The following is a 7,274-nucleotide window of genomic DNA, read 5'->3' on the forward strand; positions in this document are numbered from 1 at the left end:
ACATTGATGTGTGTGAGTATAGGCCTGAAACCCAGCAGACAATGTAGCTGTAGACTGACACACACAGAATCCTACACTGTATGCCAGGTCCAGAACTTACACAGTATCTAGAAATGTCATTTTCTTTATTTTAAAAACTGTCAACCGGACTGCCCATGCAGCCGAGGATTAACTGTGCTGAAGGCTTTTTTCTTCACAGTGGGTGGGCATTCGAGACATTTCTTTGAAATTTAAAAGCCTGCCTGGCAGAAAAGATCACAAGGAGAGGGTGTGAACTACACAGAAAACTCCAGTTGAAAATAATACATTAATCTTGTTGGAAAGGAATTCAAAATATAACTTCACAAGCTGCAAAATATGATAATTCAATCATTCATTCATTCATAATCATGCATCCTGACATGGCTGCCAGCAGAGACCCAGTAGCCAGATGTAGCTGCTGCCAGCCCCACAGGATCTACACTGACTACTGAGCAACCGCTGGGCGCCCTGTGGCTCTTGCAGCTTTGATTGGAGCCAAAATGGCCACCGGGTTGCCACATTAGAGCCAAGACGGGAAATGATGAGGAGGAAAACGACTTCATGCGGAGGAAATATGACGAAAAAGATGGTTCCCTGGGTATCGGAAGTGCCGTCAGTGTTGGCCACTGCAGCTATGATGCAGTTCACGATGTGGGTAAGCATATCATACAATATATAACACAAAAAAAGTCATTAAAAGTGATAACAATGCACCTGAGACCATTTTAAATACATACAAACAGAAGTAGAGGAAGAGTTGCTAACAATACAGCAGACAAAGGCCGTTTTCCCACTTGCGCCATCACTCATGAATGCTCTGCCAACATCTCGTGTTGGCAACGTGTGCTGAGAAAAGGTTGTTTGCCGGACTCACATGGAGAATAACACGTCAATCTGTTCCTACATGGCACAGATTTTTTGTTTGTGTCACTGCAGGAGCCGAGGGACTGCAAGTTAAATCTGAAGGGTCCTAAAATAATTAACTTGCATTCCCGCTATGCAAAATTAAAGTTCTTCAGACTTTACTTTTTTTTTTTTACTCCTTGGGCTTTGAAAAGTTCTTCAAATAAAACAAAGAAGAACTATCACTCGCTTTGGCTGAACCGCTAACAACTCGACGTCGCTTCATTTTAAGCTTCGTTAACCATGAATGTTGGACAACACTGATGTAAACGATGAATTTTATTACTTGAGTTTCAACTGGACTGCTAAGGTGTTAAACACACACTATAATACCTGTAAAGGAAAATACAGGTTAGCATGCACACTAAACGGGTTAGCATGCACACTAAACGGAGCATGCACACTAAACGGGTTACCATGCACACTAAACTAAGATGTTAAACCTGTGCTTAGGTCTCAACTTGCGCGAGTAGCTCGACGGTATAACAGTCAAAAAGTTGAGTGTGAAGCAAAGTACACTTGTGAAAACGGTAATAAAGTTGTAATTTTTAGATTTTGGCAATCGAATGTTGGCGCTAAACGCTACAATAGACCTTTTCCACAGCAGCCATTTTGAAGTGAAGTAGCAGGGTCAACACAGGTGTTATCAATGATACTAATTAAGTATCCAATTAAGTATGCTGTGGTGCATGTTGGCTCACTGGAAAGGCTCTGCTGCACTACATAGAACACAACCTTAATTAGCGCCATTGGAAACACAATCGTCGACCCTTCCTTACTATGCCAAGAAGTACGTCCTAATTAAAGTATCTAAATTGAAATGAGTTTAAAAATGTGAGTTTGATAAAAAGAGCATTCACAGGTTGCGGTGCATGAGGACAAACAAGCCAAACAGCATTCACAGGTTGCGGTGCATGAGGACAAACAAGCCAAACTGCCATCTTCTCTCCTCATCTCCCTCTTTTTTGCCTTTCAGCGCCGCTCCCACGCTGAAACACCAAACCAAGACGGCCGTCCATTTTGCCCGCCTGCCTTCCACAGATGGACGCCGAAGGACTCTCACCGACGCCTTTTCCCCCGGAGCGTCCATCTGCTGCTGTTCCGAAGTCTGAAAGGAGTCCTGCAAAAGAAAAAGACGCTCAGATAAGAACCACTTTATATCATACGACGGGTTTGACTGTGAGAACGCACAGGTGACAATGAGACGGCTGCGTTTAAACCCCCACAGGAAATCACAAATCCAACATTTCATATTGGAAAATTTCAAAGCAGTAATAAGACCTGATTTAAATGTGTGTGTGTGTGTATGTGTATATATATGTATATATGTATGGCTGCTTTTCTCTTAAAACTATTTTTGACTCTTCCTTTGGTGGAGACATGCAGGAACAAACCCGAGTGTGGGCTGAAAAATCGTGATTCTAGGAAACGAGCTGCTCGTTTTAGAACAGGAAGTCTTTATCGGTGTTAAGAAGATGAAGACTTCCTGTTGGCTGTCTGAAATGACAAATGCAGGAAGAGTGGCATGCGATATAGTGATAATAGTGGTCGGCCTATATGTAAAGAGAGAGCGGGTGGCAGTTGTGCACGTACGGCACGAGGGTTTTTTTTTTTGCACAAAATCTGTCGTCACGCAAGGTTTTCAGAGTCGTTTCAACTCTCCTCTCCCGATATCTTCCACCTATATCCTCTTTGAAAGTCTGGCAGTGATCCAGCAGAGAGGTATGTGAACTCTGCTTGGCCCAGACCACCAAGTGCCCCCTCCACCTCCTCCTCAAATCCAGACCGCCTAACAATGTCTCCCTGTGTCACAGCGAGGGAGAGGAGGAAAAAAAAAAAAGTAGAGAAAGAGCATGAGAGAATGAGTTAAACCAGCAGTGTGATCAACGCCCTCCCCCCCCTCTCTCTCTCGCCTCATCCCTCTTTTTCCCCTCCTCTCCCTTCCTTCCTGTTCCCTCCGTCTGTGCCCTGCCTGCTCTGGCGTTTCCGCCTTTGTGAGAAGCAGACAGGTGGCCCTGACTGCTAATTTTACTCGTTTCCCCCCACAATCGTTTCCCACAGCTATGTATAGACGCCTACAGTACACCAAGTAGGTCAGTGTGTGAAGCTGTCACACACACACACACACACATATACATATATATATATATATAATCATATATATATTATTATATATATATATAAATAAAACACCCACCACTGGGCCCTGACCTCTAAAAACGTCGACTCGTCCCTTCATGTACTCCCGCCTCTGTTGCAAATGATCCCCCCTGATTGGCTGTTGCTCTCAGCCAATGGCAGATCTTCCTCGCTGCCCATTCATAAAACCCAGGGTCATTGGGATAATGTAGTACGTGCAAAGGGAAGGATAAAGCCACTTTTTTTTTTTTTTAAAACTTTGCACGCACTTAAACATTTTTATGCAACAAATCACTGTTAATTAGTCATCGTGATGAAATGTCACATGAATATGGATTAAAGTAAAGAGCAAACCCGATTTATTGCTGATATTTAGGCACATTATCAACTCAGTCTGTAATGATCGGCCTGCAGCTGCAAATAGAAAGTCCTAAACGAGTGGAATTAATCAATTAAAAGTTTTAAACGTATCCTTCGAACGTCTGGCTCCATTCATTCAGCCCGACGGAACATTCCTTGTGTTTAATGGTAATGAACCGAGGGCACTCAGGCTACGATAATCTCCCCTTTTTTTTGTTTTTGTCAGCCTGTCGCTCTCTTTCTGCCCCCTCCACCCGCCCCTCTCCTCTCTCTCTCTCCCCTCTCTCAGGTTTGACTCAAAGCCGCTAACACACACACACACACACACACACACACACACACACCACACACACACACACACACACACACACCTTGAATCCACTCCAGAGTTGTTTCTTCGTCTTCCCCCCTGCTGTAATTACCACCCCTGCTAAGTTTCTGGCTCATTTCAGTGTTGAGTTACACATGTGTGTGTGTGTGTGTGTGTGTATTGTATTTTATATATATATATCATATATATATATATATAATAAATATATATATATATATATAGCCTAACGTGTGACACCCACAGATCTATAGCTGGGAGAGTGTGAGAGAAAGAAGGGGGGTGTGGGCTCATTCATACAAACTGAATAGATCCTTTTATAATAATTAGATGAAATGTCCCCTTTGAATAAACAATTCCCAGCACTTCCTCTTTTATGTTAATCTCACGGTTTCATCCATTCGGGCAGAATCAGTGCTAGGACAGCATGATGTAAGCCAAAAACACTTTCAAATCTGAAGTATTTTTTCTATTCCGTTATATATTTATGACTAAATGAGCAAAGATTAAAGGAAAGGAGTTTTAATTTTACTAATCACACGTGTCAAACCAGCGAAGAAGCCCTTCAAACATTGAAATCATTCATGTGAAATGACCCAAACTGCTCCAAATATGTGTTCATGGAGGAACCTATAAATCAGAGTAAGAAGCTGATGGAGAGATTGTGAAAAATGTCATTTAAAGCTGAATTTTAACGGCACAGGGGTGAATCTTTGAGACATTAATGACACGTTTGTGAAAGCGCTGCACAAAATGCCGTGGCCAACAAATGTATGAGACAAAAACCATCCAACATCAGATTGATGAATTTATATAAAGAGGTGTCACAAAAGAGAAACTCCTAAGTGCTTTAGACGTCCTTGATAATTTGAGAGTATAAAAAAAAAAAAAACCTTGTTGCCTCGCTCGAACGATGTGATGCGAGGCATGTTTGCGATGGGCTATCCAAGATGACACAAAAAAAAAAAAAAAAAGAAGAGAGGTGCTACCCATCGCTATGGAAACGGAGAGTAATTAGCACAGAGTGCTGTTCAGAGAAAAAGGGAGAGAGTGAGAGGGAGCATGATTTGGTGTGTGTGTCTGTGTGTGTGTGTGTGTGTGTGTGTGTGTGTGTGTGTGTGTGGGATGTTGGCCTGTTTTCAAGAGATGAGCAAATAGAGTAGGAAGAAGAGGAGATGAAGTAACGGTGGCCTCTGTGCGGATTCGAGGTGCCGTTACAAACCGGCAAAGGCAAAATACTTCCCGGATGCTGACTCAATTTTCACCATTGAGCTGGATTCAGACATTTTTACTTTTGCTTGAGAAACACAGATTCTCTCCCCCCCCAAAAAAAAGCCTCACTGCATGTTTAAACAGGGGGGACTGTAACAGGGAAAGCTGGGTTCAGCTGTTGATCTGGCTCACACTGCTACAGTCCCCCATGTACTACGGATGTGTCCGTCCATCTGTTGGTCATGTGACGTTCACTTTCACTGATTTGATTCTCGAGGAGGGCTGGACACATCTCCACATTGTGTTTTCGAACAAAGACTGTCTAACTATATCATTAATATTCATATATTATCAACATTTTAACAGACGAGGGGACAGATGAGAGTCCGAGACAGACACAACTCCAAAGGAATTATGCATTGTTACATTTCCCGGTGGAGGCGCTACGATTAAAGTTTCAGTGTCACACTGTTTGGAAAGAGTCGCAACCTCACCTCACTGTCACTGATCGCATCACTCGTAGAAGATTTACTTCTTCATTCCCAGAGCTGACTCAGTGGGATGCCGCTTTACTACAAATATCCTGCTTTCGAATTCATCCGTTCGCACTTGTACAGCAAAACAGCAGCAGTAGTGGCAAGCTGCTGGTTGCTGAAGGCAAGACAGTCAGCGCCTTGCTCAAGGTGGCCCCTAAAAGTTTACGCCTTAAAGTGAACTTTTGCAGCGATCGACAACAAATCTAAATCCAAAAACAGTCTTTAATTAGACGATGCTTACACAGTAGAGGCTATACAGACACACACCCACACAGTCGGCACACAATGTGCGGCTGTTCCTCAAGCATCGAATGGCTCCTCAATCACTCTGCAGCAGCTAATGGCAGCCAGGAGCCCACAGGGGCGTATATGCTAAGAACAATTATGCAGATGTGCGCTAAAACCACTTTGGTGGTATAATCCAACAATCAGTCCATTACAGTAATTGTCATTAGCGAGTGGGCGATTACGGGTTGAGCAGAGATTCTGAAGAACAGGCAGAGCTCCACTGGTTTTTATGCAAATCTGGCAAGCCCCCATTTTTTAATATGTCAGATGTGATGTTGCCGTGTTTCTGAAGTTAATGCAAATGATTTGAGCGGAGGTGGAGCCAGAAAAGTGGCAGTATTTTATTTTATTTTATTTACTTTTCTCAAAGGGAGAGTGGTCTAACATTTTTTGGGAGAGCAGGGAACGAAGATTTATATATTTTTACATTTTTTGGCTGTAAAAACAGATGAAACAGTTGTATCTGAATAGTTAGGTCTGTGTGTGTGTCGTGGATCATAAAGATGCATTATTCTTCAACAGAACAACAGTAAAGTTAACTGTATCTTAGAGAGCAGCTGTATGATTTGGACTATGTCAAAATTATGGAAGGTCAAACAAAGTCAGGTCAATAATTTGTATACAGTCCCTAACTCATTAGAAAAGGCATAAATTAAGTACAATACTTTTTTTTATTATTATTATTGGGACTTTTCATGCATCATGTTTGTCAGTGCTGAGGTCAACCGACCACTTTGTCCAGTCGGTAATGCATCAGCTGGGAGCTCATGGGTGTCATGTGAGGAGGCAACATGTCAGCAGCTCCAATAATGTGGTTAACTTAAAGAGGAAGGCGAGGAATGTATCCTAAACTCAACCCCAGTCCTCCTCCACCTCCTCCTCCTCCTCCTTCTCCTCCCCTTCAGTCATGGGTTCTCCGCTGGGTAATCGCATACCAAAAACACAAGAATTTCCCCCTCTCTCCTCTCCACATTCCCCCCCCCACCAACCTCCCCCTTCCTCTACAGCGTCAAGCTGGCCGGGGTTCGCCATGGAGCAAACCGGAAGCGATGTGATTTTTTTATTTTTTATCTTTTTGTAGTGCAAATTTTTGTGCAAAGCAAAAACTGATGTTTAGTTAAGTGTTATATGCCAGATTAACATCCTACAGAAATCAGAGCCTAAATTGATTGATTAATTTCAGGAGCAAAAAATGCCAAATATTTTTGAGTTCCAGCGTTGGAATTGAGAGTATTTGTAGTTTGATTGATAAATTGATAATTGTTTGGTTTTAGATTGATGGGAAAACAGAAGATTTATGAAACACTGACTTAAGTCTTCAAGACGCAGAAAACAGACTTTTTTCATCAGTTTTTGACATTTGATCAACTGCGTATTAACAGATGATGAAAATAAATTTAAAAAGGAGTTGAAAATATTTCATTGTTCCTCAAAAGATCACACGTTCTTACACAACCACACTGCCAGATCTCAAATCAAAGACAAAA

The sequence above is a fragment of the Larimichthys crocea genome, chromosome XIX (genome assembly GCF_000972845.2).
Source record: "Larimichthys crocea isolate SSNF chromosome XIX, L_crocea_2.0, whole genome shotgun sequence".
In the NCBI taxonomy this organism is placed as follows: Eukaryota; Metazoa; Chordata; class Actinopteri; family Sciaenidae; genus Larimichthys; species Larimichthys crocea.